The sequence below is a fragment of the Chinchilla lanigera genome, unplaced genomic scaffold, assembly GCF_000276665.1.
Source record: "Chinchilla lanigera isolate Chin_1 unplaced genomic scaffold, ChiLan1.0 scaffold00001, whole genome shotgun sequence".
NCBI lineage: Eukaryota > Metazoa > Chordata > Mammalia > Rodentia > Chinchillidae > Chinchilla > Chinchilla lanigera.
This window is the reverse complement of record NW_004955402.1, coordinates 23,946,751-23,961,234: the sequence shown is the minus strand read 5'-3', so window position 1 is coordinate 23,961,234 and position 14,484 is coordinate 23,946,751. Positions and strand designations below refer to the sequence as shown.

General features: G+C 42.7%; 1 long non-coding RNA gene across 1 annotated transcript in view; it reads right to left on the bottom strand.

Annotated features, from left to right (window-relative positions):
• Positions 1-1,400: 1,400 nt before the first annotated feature.
• The window catches only part of LOC102018873, a 60,792-nt gene continuing 47,708 nt past the window's right edge, over positions 1,401-14,484 (bottom strand). Inside the window, exon 4 of the long non-coding RNA XR_259065.1 lies at positions 1,401-1,770. This is a non-coding gene — a long non-coding RNA (uncharacterized LOC102018873). The remainder of the gene's footprint in view (positions 1,771-14,484) is intronic.

Below are 14,484 nucleotides of genomic sequence, written 5' to 3'. Positions count from 1 at the left end.
GTGGCTGCCCTGGCACTAGAATTTTCCCATGGACCCAAGTGGTTCAGGATTAGTGAGTAGTCAGGGATATAGATAACCAGTTCAAGTCTTATCCATACTGGAACAAGAAAGCTATGGTATAAACCAGTACTGGTCTGCATTTAGCTGCTGTTTTCACTCAGCTCTTATACCCCTACCCCTTTGATGACCACTGATGCAGTGTTTGAGCCTCTGTGTCTTATGTATCCAGAAACTAAACTTCTTTTCTCCTGTCACACTGTGGGATGGTGGGGGACTAATAACTCATCAAGCCAGTGTTCAGCAAATCCTCATTTATCCCACTCCTTTTGAAGCACAGCCCTTACTCTCATCTTCTGGAGGTGCTAGCAACTCCATTTCTTCCTTACTGAATAAAGGAATGAATGGGTGAATGAGAAATACACATGAAATCATAGAAAATCTGGCACTAGAATATGTATTTAGGATTCCTGTGGCTCTTGAGAAGAGAGGAAGAAGTCACAGAAACTTTGGCAGTATAGAAAGAGCGTCTAAAGACAGAGACAGAAGATAGAGCATATCACAGAGCCAAGACCGAGCATGGATCTAAGTGGGCATCCCCATAAAAGCATGCTCTAGGACAGGGGTAGCAAACCAATGGCATGCATGTTATTTGTTTTTCTTTTAAGATAAAAGATGCTAATGTATGAGGCTTTTTCCCTAAACTAAAGCCTCAATATTCAGGTTTAATTGCAGTGTTGGCACTTTGCAATAAATCAGTGGGTTTTGGATTGCAATGTGGGCACTTGGTCTCTAAAAGGTTTGCCATCAGTGCTCTAGGAGATGGAGTCAAGATGCCACAGTGTCAAGACATCTGAGATGTACTTACGGTCTCATCAAATCCTATGCTTATTCTTAGACTCATTCTTTCTGATTAAAGCTCTCGTTGAGTTGGAGGTATAAAGAATCCCTAAAAGTTTCCCTGAATTCTCACTACTTTGGTGAACAATTCTGAAACACCTCTAAACTCCTAAAACATTTTGGTGATATTTCAAAATATTTAAAATACTGTCTTTGATTGGTTTCCAACCATATCTGATCATGGCCTCTTAAAGAAAAATATGTAATATTCCTCTCCATAAGTCACATTTCCAATACAGCATTTATCTACAACTGATGTTTAGTAAGTCTTTGTGGATTAAATCAATTATTGACCATTACTGATGCCACCAAAATAAAGTTTCAATATTGAAATATGTCTTAATATACCCGGTTGTTCCTTCTATGCTCAGGAAGATTGGTGGGAAAGATTTCATTTTATACTTGGGAGCCATAAAGGATGTTAGTTTATTGCTGCATAACAAATCACCCAAAACTTAGCAGTTTAAAGCAACACACATTTATTATTTATTTTAATTTCCCATTTTCTGTGGACTGGGAATCTGGGCATGGCTAAGCTAGATCGTCGGTTTTCAGGGTCTCTCACAGGCTATAATCCACAAACCCACTGGAGCCACAGTGATTTTAGAGTTCAAATGGGGCAGGGTCCACTTCCAAACTTGCACAGTGGTTGTAGGTAGCATTCAGGTTCTCATGGGCTATTGGACTGAGGACCTCAGCTCCTTGTTGGCTGTTGGTTAGAAGCAACTCTCAATTTCTTGCCATGGTGGGCCAGGGATACAGCTCAGTGGCATGGCACCTGCCTGGCAAGTGTAAGGTCCTGAGTTAAATTCCTGATATATACAGTTATCCATAAAATCAGTTTCTTGCCATGTTGTCTCTCCATCCTGGCATCTTGCATCACCAAATCCAGTGAGCCAAGAAGGCAAAAAAAAAAAAAAAAAAAGATGTCAACAAGATGAAAGAAATGATCTTTTATAACAGCTGTGATTTGAATATTATTTGTCCTCTCTAATACTTTTGTTGGAATTTAACCCCCATTATGAGGTATTAAAACGGTAGAAATTTTTTTTTTTTTTTTGAGACGGGATCTCACTATGCAGTTCAGGCTGGTCTTTGAGCTCACTTAGTAGCCCAGACTGGTCTCGAACTTGCAAAGATCCTCCTGCCTCAGACTCCAGAGCGTTGGGATTACAGGCATACCTCACCACACCTGATGGTAGAAATTTAATCCTTGGTGCTTAGAATTGAAGCTTTTCAGAAGTGATTAGAATTAGATAAGGTCACCAAGTTGGAACACTCATAATTGAATACTGATGATTTTATGAGTAGAAAGACAGAAACCAAAGAACACATATATTCCTAAGCTCCCTGTAATGACATGTGATGCCCTACAGTATCCCAGAACTCTGCCAAAAAGATATAGCCCCTCAGCCTTGGACCACAACCATGAGCAAGAATAAACTTATTTCTCTTTCACTACCAGTTTGTGGTATTTTGTTATTATCCGTGAAAACAAGATAACTAAAATAAAACCTTATCTCAGAAGTAACAGCCCATCACTTTTCCTACTGCAAAGTACACTCTTAGGTCTAGCCCATGCAAGCCATGAACACCAGGAGGTTGGGTTATTGGCAGACAACTTTATAAGTAACCCAACATAGGGATGCTCAAAGTACCTAAGTTATTCCAGACTCGGCCATGGATTTGTGGTCTGGTAGATCCACACATTCCTCTCTCCTGTCCATGCTGAATGGTGCTGTAAAGGCATGGCTAGTGGATTGGGAACAAGTGGATTGGGAGAAAGGAAAGCAAAGTAGGAAAAGAAGGAAGGCACTAATCCATTTACCCAAATTTATTGTGGAAAAGAATTTAAATTTTTCAAGTTATCAAACAGACAAAAATGACAAGCGACTTCAGGTATGGATTTATTACTGTTAATGCCAAAGGTGGTCCTAATGTCTTAAAATGTTTCCATATAATACATTTGTTCCGTTCAAATTTATAATTGGGGGCTAGAAAGAAGCACAGTGCTGGTCAGGGAGCACTGAAGTGCTGAGTTTGCAGGATACTCGAAGGTAGGATTTTCCTGGCAGAAGAGGTGTGGTTTACACTGATTCTGTTCAAGAAATCATTGCTGCTGAATTCAGCCCCGAAACATCCCCACCATAGACTTTCCCTTTTGGTGCTGCTCAGCTATTTACCATCTCCTATGGAAAACACAAGTACTGGGCCAGGAGAATTGGGCTCCCAAATCAGACAGCAGTGTGAGTGGTTAATTCAGATAATTCCGTACCCCAAAACCTTCTTCTCCTCCACCACCCACACCTCTGCCTGATCCTTCCTTGCTGTGTCCTCCATTCTCTCCTCTAGGGCCAGGGAGGGGAGTAGCTTCTTTCCATTCACAAACCAGGCTGGTATTGGAAAATGTGAGACGTCACCACTCCATCTCCACACCTCAGTCTTGTGTGTGTGTGTGTGTGTGTGTGTGTGTGTGTGTGTGTGTGTGTGTTGAGATGCTGAAAATGGCAACATATCATTCCTAAATCTTGCAGAAAGAAATGAATCATGATATGAATGAGAATTAAGTGAGGATAATTGAGGTAAAAATAAGGGCGAGGAGAGGCACATGATGAAAGACCAGAGACTTAATACATTGATACTTAGCATTTCCCTTTTGGAGCTCAAGGAACTGAAGTAGCTTGTCCCAGATAGCATACTGGGGGATCCAGAACATAACCCTAGAACCACGTGACAGTGTGTGACACATGCAAGACAGACCAACTGGCCTTCCTTGTGATAGGTAGTAAGCACAATTATCTATGTTTTTCCATCTTGCAAATTACATACATATATAGGGGTATGGTTTGGAGGTAAACCCCAAAATCCTATGTATCAAAGGTCTGGTCTACCAGCCTGTGATGCTATTGGGAAGTGATGGAACCTTTAGGAAGTGGAGCTTAGTGGAGAGAAGTAGTTAGGTTATTGAGGATGTACCCTTGAAGAAGATATTGAGACTACAGCCTCTTCCTCTCTCTCGTTTTCTTCCCTGCCACCATGAAGTGAGAAGGCTTCCTCTGCCATGTACTCCCACGATGGTATACTGTTTATACGGTAGTGCCACAGATCCAAGAGAACTGGTCAAGAGACCATGGATTTAAACCTCTGAATCTGACCCAAAATATACCCTTTTTCATTATCAGCTTATTTTCTCAATTTTCTCAAGTATGTATTTATCATGGTGCCAGAGGTTGACTAAAACACAAGTATATATATACATATGTATATGTTTAAATTTTTCTTATTTGTTTTTGTTAGTGTATCTTTGCATGTACTAGTGTACATAATTATACTTACTGTGGGGAGCTTGTACGTGTACATAATTACTAAATGTACATAACACATTTTAATTCTTTTTATTTTATTTGAACTATTTTATATTACTAATTAGCAGTACAGAAGGCCATTGCCAGTAATATAGGGCTGGAGTATGTCATCAGAAAATCCTTGTAGATGAGTATATTTGGTAGTAGCAGACTTTGTGATGGTCAGGCTCATCAGCACTCTACCTCACCTAAGCTGTAAATGGAGGCTCCCTGTATTAGAAATGTGAACTGAGGCTGAGGGCCTAAAGGAATATAGGGTTTCTGAAGTCCCAGAAGGCTTCCAGTAGCTGGAGAGGAAGCCCTTTGTTAAGCTGGCAGCTGCCTGCTTCTGGGGCCTTGTCTTAGTTACTTTCTCATTGCTGGAACAAAATACCTGACAACACAAATTAAAGGATGAAAAGTTTGTTTTAGCTCACATTTTGTAGAGCTTTCAGTCCTTACACAGCTGGCCCCAAGGCAGGGCAACACACCATACCAGTATAGCAGAGGAGAAACAGTCCGTGGCAGGCCAGGCAGAAAGCAGCAGCAGTGAGCCTTCCTTTCCCTTTTTATTCTGTTCAGGCTACATGCCTATTTGTTGGTGCCACCCATACCCAGGGTGGGCCTTCCCATTAACCACACCCAGGGGCTGGGGATTTAGCTCAGCGGCAAAGCGCCTGCCTGGCAAGCTCGAGGTCGTGAGTTCGGTTCCCGGTACCAGAGAAAAACCAAAAAAAAAGACAAAAAGACAAAAAACAAAAAAAAAAAGACAAAAAGACATTAACCATACCCAAAACTATGCTAAACCAGTCATTGTAGTCATTGCATTCATCCAGCTATCACACCTTTAATCATTGATCTATTCACTTCATAAAACCCCACCTATGAGTGCATAAGGCTTTGAGGATACATCTAGATATTGGTCTCATGAGAATATAGACCAGACTCTGGCCATGTAGGAATACCAGGTAACAAGGCCATATCTACCTGAAAGGAAATCCCTTTTTCCAGCTGATCTTGTTTTTATGGACAAGAGGAATTTCAAGGAGAAGTTAATTACAGCCAGTGCAGTAGAAAGGACAATATCCCCCACAAAAATATCTATGTATGAATACCAGGAAATTATGAACATGCTCTTTCACATGGCAAGCACAGAGTGAGATTGCTGATAAAATAATGTTGCTCATTAGCTGACCTTATAATAGGGAGGTTATCCTGTCTGTACAGGTGGGTTCTATATAGTCACAGAGGTCTGGAAATGACAGAAGAGGGAGGTTAGTGTGGGTGTCAGAGAAACATGACTTGAGAAAAACTCATTCAGCCTAGGAAGGCTGTGAAGATGGAAGGGACCGGGGCAAAGGATGTAGACTGATTCCAGACACTGCGAAAGGCCAAAAAACAAAAGACCACCCAAGAGCCTCCAGAAGAAAGGCAACCTACCAACATTCTGATTGCAGCCCCATGAGACCTGTGTCAAATTTCTGACCTCCAGAATTGTAGGATAATGCATCTGTGTTGTTTTAAGCTACTAAGCATTTGGAAATTTGTAACAACAGCCCTACGGTACTAATAGAAAACAGTACAGGGTTTTCTGAGTCCAGGAAGAAAATCTATGAGATCCAGAGGGGCAGGACATTCCTCCCCTGGTGTAGGATGAAGAGATGTTGAGGGCAAGTCCAGTCCCTCCAGAGCTCTGTGGTCATGATCATGGACTGGGCTGGCTTGTTTCACACTCAAGGCTCAAGAGCTATCAGTGAGGCCCCTGACACAGAAAAACAAGCACTGAGCTCCCTTCTGGGGAATCCTGAAGTCATGGATGAAGAAAAAGTGCAGGGATTATTAGTCAGTGACAGTTACCAGGAGAACTCTTGCTCCTCTGACCTCTCCACAACCCATACAGTTTTGTTTATTTTCCTTGTGGTGATTGACAGCCGAACCCTTTAAGGAAAGGGCCTTGTGATTTGTTTTGTGAACAACAGCAATGATAGTGGAAAAAACAATTGTCTCTCATTTCCCACTCAGTTAGGGCTGCCAGAAACCAAGGACAGAGGAACAGGTGTTGGCAACAGAAGAGAAGCAGAATCCTGATGGAACCCTGGGGTAGACAGGGAGAGAAAAAGGCCTTTAAAAAAGCCATAAGAAGGTTGTCCACTCAGGCATGGGGCCAGGACAGTAAGAGGAAGCCTGTGGATATGTCACCAGGGAGGTCACTCTGCTTAGGGTGGAGTTAGGTCTTGTATGGCATTGATACTCAGAAAATCTGGGATGTTCTTCTTATTACTACACAAGACAGGTGGCATTTTCCACCACAATTTTATAAAGTTTAAAAATTAAAACTCACATCCATGAATGGGCTTTGATGGTGAGGAGCTCAGTAGATGACAAGAGGCCTCATACCAGAGAAAGAAGAGATAGCAGGAGATGAGGGAACTGGTCTCAGAGTACCTAGGAGACACACTCATGACCTCAGCTAGAAAACAAAGCCCAAAGAGACTGATCTGCCCTCTCCAGACATTTCAGCTTGCACTTACTTGAACCCCATCCCAGTCTTTGCTTAGGCTGCCAATCACTGTTCTCTGAGGTTTCCCAACTATCTTGTGTCCAGCTAAGTGGGAATAGGGCCAAAAAGGGGGACAGCCACCCGGCAGGGTTCCCTGGCACCCAGGGCTCAGAGCTGTACCCTGGCAAGACTTTCAGCCATTTCTGTATTCTTCTAGTTCCCAAAGAAAAAAAATACTGATTGTAAACATCACTTTAAAAGCATGCCATCCAACAGCCAGCTCAGCTGCAATACATCAGCCTGAATTGTACTCATTTATGGTGAAGCATTTTATATTAATGTTTTCATTGCTTATCACAGACACTGGCTTTAAAGTGCTTAAGCCAGCTGTACTGAGTTATTTATTATGCTTTTCTTTTTTTCCAAGTTGCCTTTTCCTTAAATAAAGTGTTTGTTTTACTTTCATACATTTAAGAATCCCTTTTGTCTCCTGCCTATCATTTCTGATGGTTTCTGTGCATATACCCACTATTTCTTCACAATATACTCAATACCAGTGAAAGCCAGGTAAACTGGGACCAGCCATGCCTATGGAAGGACAAGGTTCTAGTGAGGCAGAGTTCAGTCTCTACAGGGCTATTTAGTTTCCTTTCCTCCATGCGTTGTTTTTTTTTTTTTTTTTTTGGTCCTGCAAGCTGCATTTCACCTCCACTGTAATACAAGAGCTTTCAAGGATGACCTAAAGTCCACTGATTTAACATCTGGGCTATTGTTAATAATTCTGATCACCTCCTTCTTCCATGTTCTCCTTCAACCACTTTCACCACTCCTCTGACCCCTTCATTACCTCATCTTCCTTGGCAGCATGGGCAGAGGGCTTGGGGAAGAATAAAGGGTAAATATGCAGAAAATTGGGCAAATTTTCAAATTAGACAAGAATTAGCTCCAGGAAAAACAAAAAGTTTAAGAAACAACATATTTCCATCTGTTTGTGAATATTTTCACAGACAAAAATGTGGAAATCCTAAAAATTCATATATCAGAAAAATGCAGCACAATTGTGTTGAGAGTGTGAAAGGAAGAGACTAATGGTATGTCAACCAAAAGACAGAAAGGCTAAACTTCTGTGCCCGGAAGTTAAAAAGTAATGTCCTAAAGATATGGCAATTTTATAGTATAATTTAGAAATGTGAAGGTAACTGTCAGTAAGAAATGCTCAAAAAGTTGAAAATGGTCTTTCTGGGGAGTGAAGCTGAGGGATGAAGAAAAGTGAGCAGAGAACTGCTCGACTTTTTTCTAGGTCTTGTCAGAAATTTGAATTTTGTAATCATGTGCATGTACTAGCTTCAGCAGAAGTACACACTTAATCCAGTTATACAAACAGATATATGCATAATTGTATATTAGAGAAAAGGCAAGCCTCCACTACAAGCAGATGTACAATGAGGAGCAGCAATGCAGGCTCAGGCCCTGATCTCTTGGAAAGTCTAAGTGTGGCATGCTGTCTCTTACAGTCACGCCCTACATATTGCTTCCTGGACCACTTACCCATCTGGAAAATACCAACTTATTTATTAAGGCTCCTTTCACACATTCCCAGGCTCCCTTGGGTACCCAAGCCTCTCCTAGGTCTACTGACTTTTGAGCAAACCTCCAGTATAGCAACTGTCACATTGCATTGGGTGGGCTCATTTACAACAGTATCTCTCAACTAATCCATAAATTCCTAAAATACAAGGATCTTCTTTTACCCCCAGACAGTGCTTGGTTCTGTGTCAAAGTCCAGTAAGTTCTTGTTAAATAAATGCGTTCAGGAATGCATGTATAGATAGAAGTGTGGAGGGCCAGGTTATGTATCCTTGTTATCGCCACAATGAAATAGCAGCATAAAAATACACAAAAGTCTGAAACAGCAGGAAATATATCTTGTCATCCTCCCTCAACCAGGACATAGGCTGCCCAGAATGAGACACTAGCTCCTCAGTGGAAGATAATGTACTGTATTATTCTTCCACAAAACTTAGAACCCTAGTGGGAACCAAGAAATGTGCATGATATTTGAAGAAAGCAGAAAGGAAGACAGTAGCATGGAGAGGGGAGGTAGTGACGCTGTCTTGCCTTGTGACTTCCAGCAGGGAGTTCAACTGGCTCTTGAGTTTGCTGGATGTTGCTAAAAGTGACCATGTAGGAAAAAGCCAAGGAAACCTTGGGTAATAACATGTCACATGTAGTGCAAGGGGCTAGAAGAACTGGTGGAGCTCTTCTCAGGCCAGCCTGTGGGTGTTGCCAACACTGTTTACATTAACACTTTGCATTCTTTCCACAGAGTTTCCTAAGCATGATCCAGGAATTATTTTCAATCCCACCCAAACCACAGCCACTTCCTAAATTCAATACTTCCACTTCATAGTCTGAGGCTGAATAAGTGACCCTGGCCAAGGACCCAAAAGAAACTTTGACCCTGCTTACTCCACTCCTCCCTGCCCAAGAGATGCTTAGCATTTGAAAGTTAAAATGAATTTTTGACACATTCATCCAACCCAGGAGGATTACTGGCCAGCTTGTGGCATGATCTAAGCATGGATTAAAACACCACACTGCCCCCAAAATATCTCCCCACTGGCCTGAAATTTATTCCACTTTATAACCATGCTTGAAATTCGACCAATTAGAAATTCATTTACAAGACCCTCTTGTAAAATGTGCAAGAGTGATTAGCTTTATTTGCTGCGAGTCTAGCATCTAAAACTAGGACCAATGGCTGAGCCTAATAAAGAAAAATTGATGGCATTCTTTTGAATGAAAAAGCCCCTTGTCAGTTCTTGCTCTTCATGAGGGGACAGGCAACTCCCACATATGATGGATAAACAATCTCTTAAGGCAAAATCTTCTCTAGCTGGACAGCCGTAAAGTGTAGAAAGTTCTTCTTTGTGGTGGAATAAAATTTGCTTTCCAACACTCCGTGGTTTGCCCTAGTTCTGCCCTCGGCAACACAGAGTATAATCATTCACCCCATGTATTCCAAGCCAGGCTTCCTCTCCTTGGGAGTTCCTGAAGCCTTTCCTCCATGTCTAACAGCTGGTAATACATGTGCACTGAGTTGGTTAAATAAGGCAAGGCTTTAGAATCCATTACCCGCCCCCTGTCCTGGAAAATTGCTTTTAGTTGGGTAGAAGACATTGGATGTGTTGATGTACAGAGTAGCCAAACATTCTCTGCTTCTCACTGACCCAGCACTCTGGCATACACAAGGGCACATGGGGCTGAAAGCATTACATGGATGCTGTAGGGCCAGTCAGGCACTAGGCAAAGACAGGGCAGTCAAATTCAAAAGGGATCAAAAGGATGCTGACATCTGGGCTGGTTGGCTCTATCCGGTATGCATCAGGGCACAAGAGAACCTAAAGTACACTTTTATACCAAAACATAGGCTGTTTGCTTTGTGCTTCTCCATAAATTTTCCGTTCTTTGAAGGCTCAAGACCTGGCCTTCTATTTTGTATCATCTCTTGCTAACTAAAGGCTTTGAGCAAGTTTTTCAACTCCTATGATCCAGTTTATTTACCCATTAAGTAAGGACTTTTTTTATCTGGCTACCTGATAGAGTTTTATGAGAATCCCATGAGATAATAACTTTGGGTATGCTTTGAATGCTGTACAGCAAAGTGTTGCCCAACTGCCAAGAGTAGAGTCAATGCTTGACTTTGGGCTTGTAGGAATGCCCTAAGCCTACAGGTGGAATTTATGTCCAGAAGGAGCACCAGTTCAAGAGTGAAGCATATTTCTCATCACAGTGTAACACAAGGACCAGGTGTTACAGAAACACAACCATCCACGTGCATCCTCCTATCAATTTTTATAATGAAGCAATATGTGATAAAACTTTCTGTCTGGTTATCTTTTTCAAGATTTATTGATGTTCAATTGACAAATGACAATTGTATATATTTAAGGTGGACAATGTGATGATTTGATACACATGTACATTCTGATCACCACAATCAAGCTAAATAATATATCCATCATCTCACATATTTACCAGGCAGGAGGACACTTGCGATTTATTCTCTTACTACATTTCAAATATAAAATATGGCATTATAAACTATAGTCACCATACTGTTCATCAGCCTCCCAGAATTTGTTCATGTTACAATTAAAAACTTATACCGTTTGATCAGCATCTCCCCACTTGCCAAACTCCCAGCACCTGACAACTAGCATTCTGCTTTCTGCTGCAGAGAGTTTGAATTTTTAGATTTCACATGTGAGATCATGCAGTATTTGTTTTCTATATCTGGTTTATTTTATTCAGCAAACTGTTCTCCAGATCACATCTCTTAACATACTGCACGCAACACAGGGGTTGAGATTGGTTCCACAGCACAGCCAGTTGCACAGAGGAGCTTCGTTGTCCATAGACCTGTACAGGAAACATGTTGGGCCATAAGCAGAGACACTTATTTGGGTTGTGCACTAGCTGTTCCTACAGCAGATCTTTACTTTTATAGATATATTGAAGCCAGTGGGGAGAAGGATGTGAAGTTCCTCATAAGGGAGTGGAATGAGAGACACAAAGAGGAGACACAGTTAAGTCTGTGAGTAGGCTTTCTAAGATGGCTTTAATGAGATGTATCTATTTGATGATCTATTTCCTGGTGTAAATTGAGACAGAGTAGTCAGGACTGGGCTCCTACTCATATGTCTACTAATGTAAGTGCAACTTGGAGAGTCTCCAAGCCTCACTGTAATTAAGGAAGCAGGGCAGGGTGGTGTTTTTCTATACTTCCATTTTTACCCAAATCACCAGCTAACCAGACACCTGAGAGAGCCTAGCAGTGGCTGACTGAGCCAGTCCAGAAGACAAAAACCATCAGTAAAGCCACATCATAGTGAAAAAAATAAATGATTGTCATTTAAACCACAGTATTTGCTAAAATTTGTTATGCAGCTGTTCTAGTTACTTTGCTCATTGCTGAGACAAAATACCCAACAACCAAAGTTGAAGGAGGAAAGGCTTCTTTCACCTCACAGTGTGTAGAGGTTTCAGTCCATAGATGAATGACTCCCCTTTCTCCCCCTTACATATGCAAACTATCTGCCCCAGGGTGGGTGTAGCACTCACACCGATAATCTCAGCACTGGATCTGGATCAATCACAAATTCTAAAAGCCCGCCCCTTGACTGCATGAGGATTTGGGGGACACTCAAACAAAGACTCTTGTCCATCCCTTTATGCAAAAAGCACTTTAGCCCATCTCTAAGAGTTGCCAAATTCCTAACAGTTTCAGAATTGCTGAAAAGGCCAAGTACCAAGTCTCTGAGATGTAAGACAAACTCTTAGCTGTGAGCCCCTGTACAAATAAGTTAAACAGTTCCAACACTCAATGGCACAAAATAAACATTACCATTCCAAAAGGTACAAACAGGGGGATACAGAGCATTGGGATCAAAGCAAGTCCAAAATTCAACAGGTCTAACATTATGTCCTGTAGTTCCATGTGGAACATCCAAAACAATCTGTGGCACATTGTAAGCTTCAAAGGGCTTGCATAACTCCACCCCCATGGCACTTCTGGTGGTTATAGCTCCCACGGCTTCTCTCTTGGGCCCGCTTTGCTCCCTCCTTGCAGCTTTCCTTAGACAATCCACTTTCCCGGCTTTTCCAAACTTCTGCAGTCTCCAGTGCACCTTTTGCTTCTCACAGCTTTATACACTGCCCTCCTAGGGGCACACTGCCTACCCTCCCGGGCCTTCTGAATCAAGGTGGAAGCCTTTTTAACCTCAGAACTTTTGCTTTCTGTGTGTACCTAAAACCAGTGCCATGTGGATGATGCCAAGGTCTGCTGCCACCTGAAGCAGTAGCCAAGCTTTCCCCTCTCTTGGCCATAGGGGTCGAGTGCCTGGATCACTGGGCACTCTGAATCCAATTCTGAGGAGCAAATCCTCTATGCTGCCGCCATTCTGGAATCTGGTGTGGCTGCTGCTGCCATTCTGGAACATGGTGCTCTGCGGCTTTCTTCTCAAAGTAGTCTTTCACCTTTGCAATTTTGAGGCTGCAAAGGGTAGAGACTTGCTGCTTGTTGTGCTGCCCTCAGATCATCTCTTCTATTCTCTTGTTCCTCAGCAATCAAATTCTCCTCACCTCTATCTTTGCAGTCCACAGCTTTACCGGAGTTTCCTTTCTGACCAAACTCACATTTTAAATCATCCTGCCAGGCTCTTTCCTTAAATCTGGCTAAAAGCCCCCAACAATAGCCATGCCACTGCCCCAACATTCAACTGCCTGGAAATTTCTTTTGCCATATTAGTCAGTCCACCACCCTTAATCTCAGTCTCAGGCAAAGTCTCTGGACATGAACAAACTTTCTGCCAAGCCATAACACAGGTCGTCTGGAGTCCAGCACCCAATGCAGTCCTTCTTCCCAGAAGAAACCTCCCAAACTCAGTCTTTCCTGGAAGAATTTCTATCAGCCTTCTGGTCTTCTGAACTCTGACCAGAATCTCCCAGACAGAACAGCTAAAAGTGTTCTAGCACTTCTCTTTCAGGTGACATCTCTGAACCTTTCCAAACTCTTCTCACAAGCCATTTCCAAAGGCTCTTGAACCACATGGTCAGGTACAGTCACAGCAACGACCCCACTTCTCTGGTGCCAAATTCTGTGTTGGTTTGGGGGATATTTTGCAAGGGGAGACAGTATAATACAGGGCACATATTTTATGAGATCATTTATAATAGTCACCCAAAGAATGATATACAAAAGAGTGCAGGAAATCTGTCCACACACTAAGACCAAGAAAACTAGCCGAGGGCCTGGATCCCAAGGAAATGTCTTGCATGAGTTCAGCTGAAGACCTGGAGCTCATAACATTGCTTCCCACAAATCCAACTGGAGGCCTAGAGCCCATGACAATGTCTCACGCGGGCCTGTTTCATGGCTCTGGGGGAAGGCCCAAAGGTTAGTGGTAGGATCTAGGGAGTCTGTGCCAGCAGGATGAAGGATCTGTGCTAGGAGGCTCAGGGATCTGCACTGGAGCCAGAAAAAGAAGCACAAAGTAAAACCAGAGCCCCTCCAAAAAGTACCACAGCCATCCTTAGCAACAGTGAGGTCCCGAGCTCCTCTGATGATCAAGACAGCTGAGTTCCCATCAGGAAAGCCAATGCAGCAAGCTTCTCCAGGAGACTGAGCTGTGCTTCCCCTCTGGAGCCAGGAAGTGATGCTCAGAGTGAGGACCAGAGCTCCCCCAAAGTGAACTGAAGCTATTCTCAGTGCCAACAAGGTCCCGAGTCCTTGGAGGATGAAAACAGCCAAGTCATCAGAAAAGTCAACCTGAAGAGCTCCTCCAAAAGAACCAACAGTTCCTTATGGCTTCTACCAGCTTCCAATAGCCTTTCTCAGCTCCCAACATCCTAACTTCTCCCTCTCCAGTTCTGCCTCTTATGCTGCTGGCAACAATCTCCAGGTGGGCCTCCCATACCCAGCACCACACTTACTCAGTTCAGCTGGGGGTTATAAGTTGACCACCAGTTGTCAGTCCACTACACCATCCAACAGAGGTGAAGTTATCTTAGTGGCTTCCTAAATATTTTTTGGCTAGGATTGCACAGTTCATAAAGTTCTTTAAGTGCTTTCTTTGCATCTCACTACAACCCTGCAAAGTTGATGGAACAGGTGCCACTGAATCCGCTTTTCAGATGGTGGAGCTGTGGCTCAGAAGTCCCTTAGCCAGAGGGAGGCAGAGC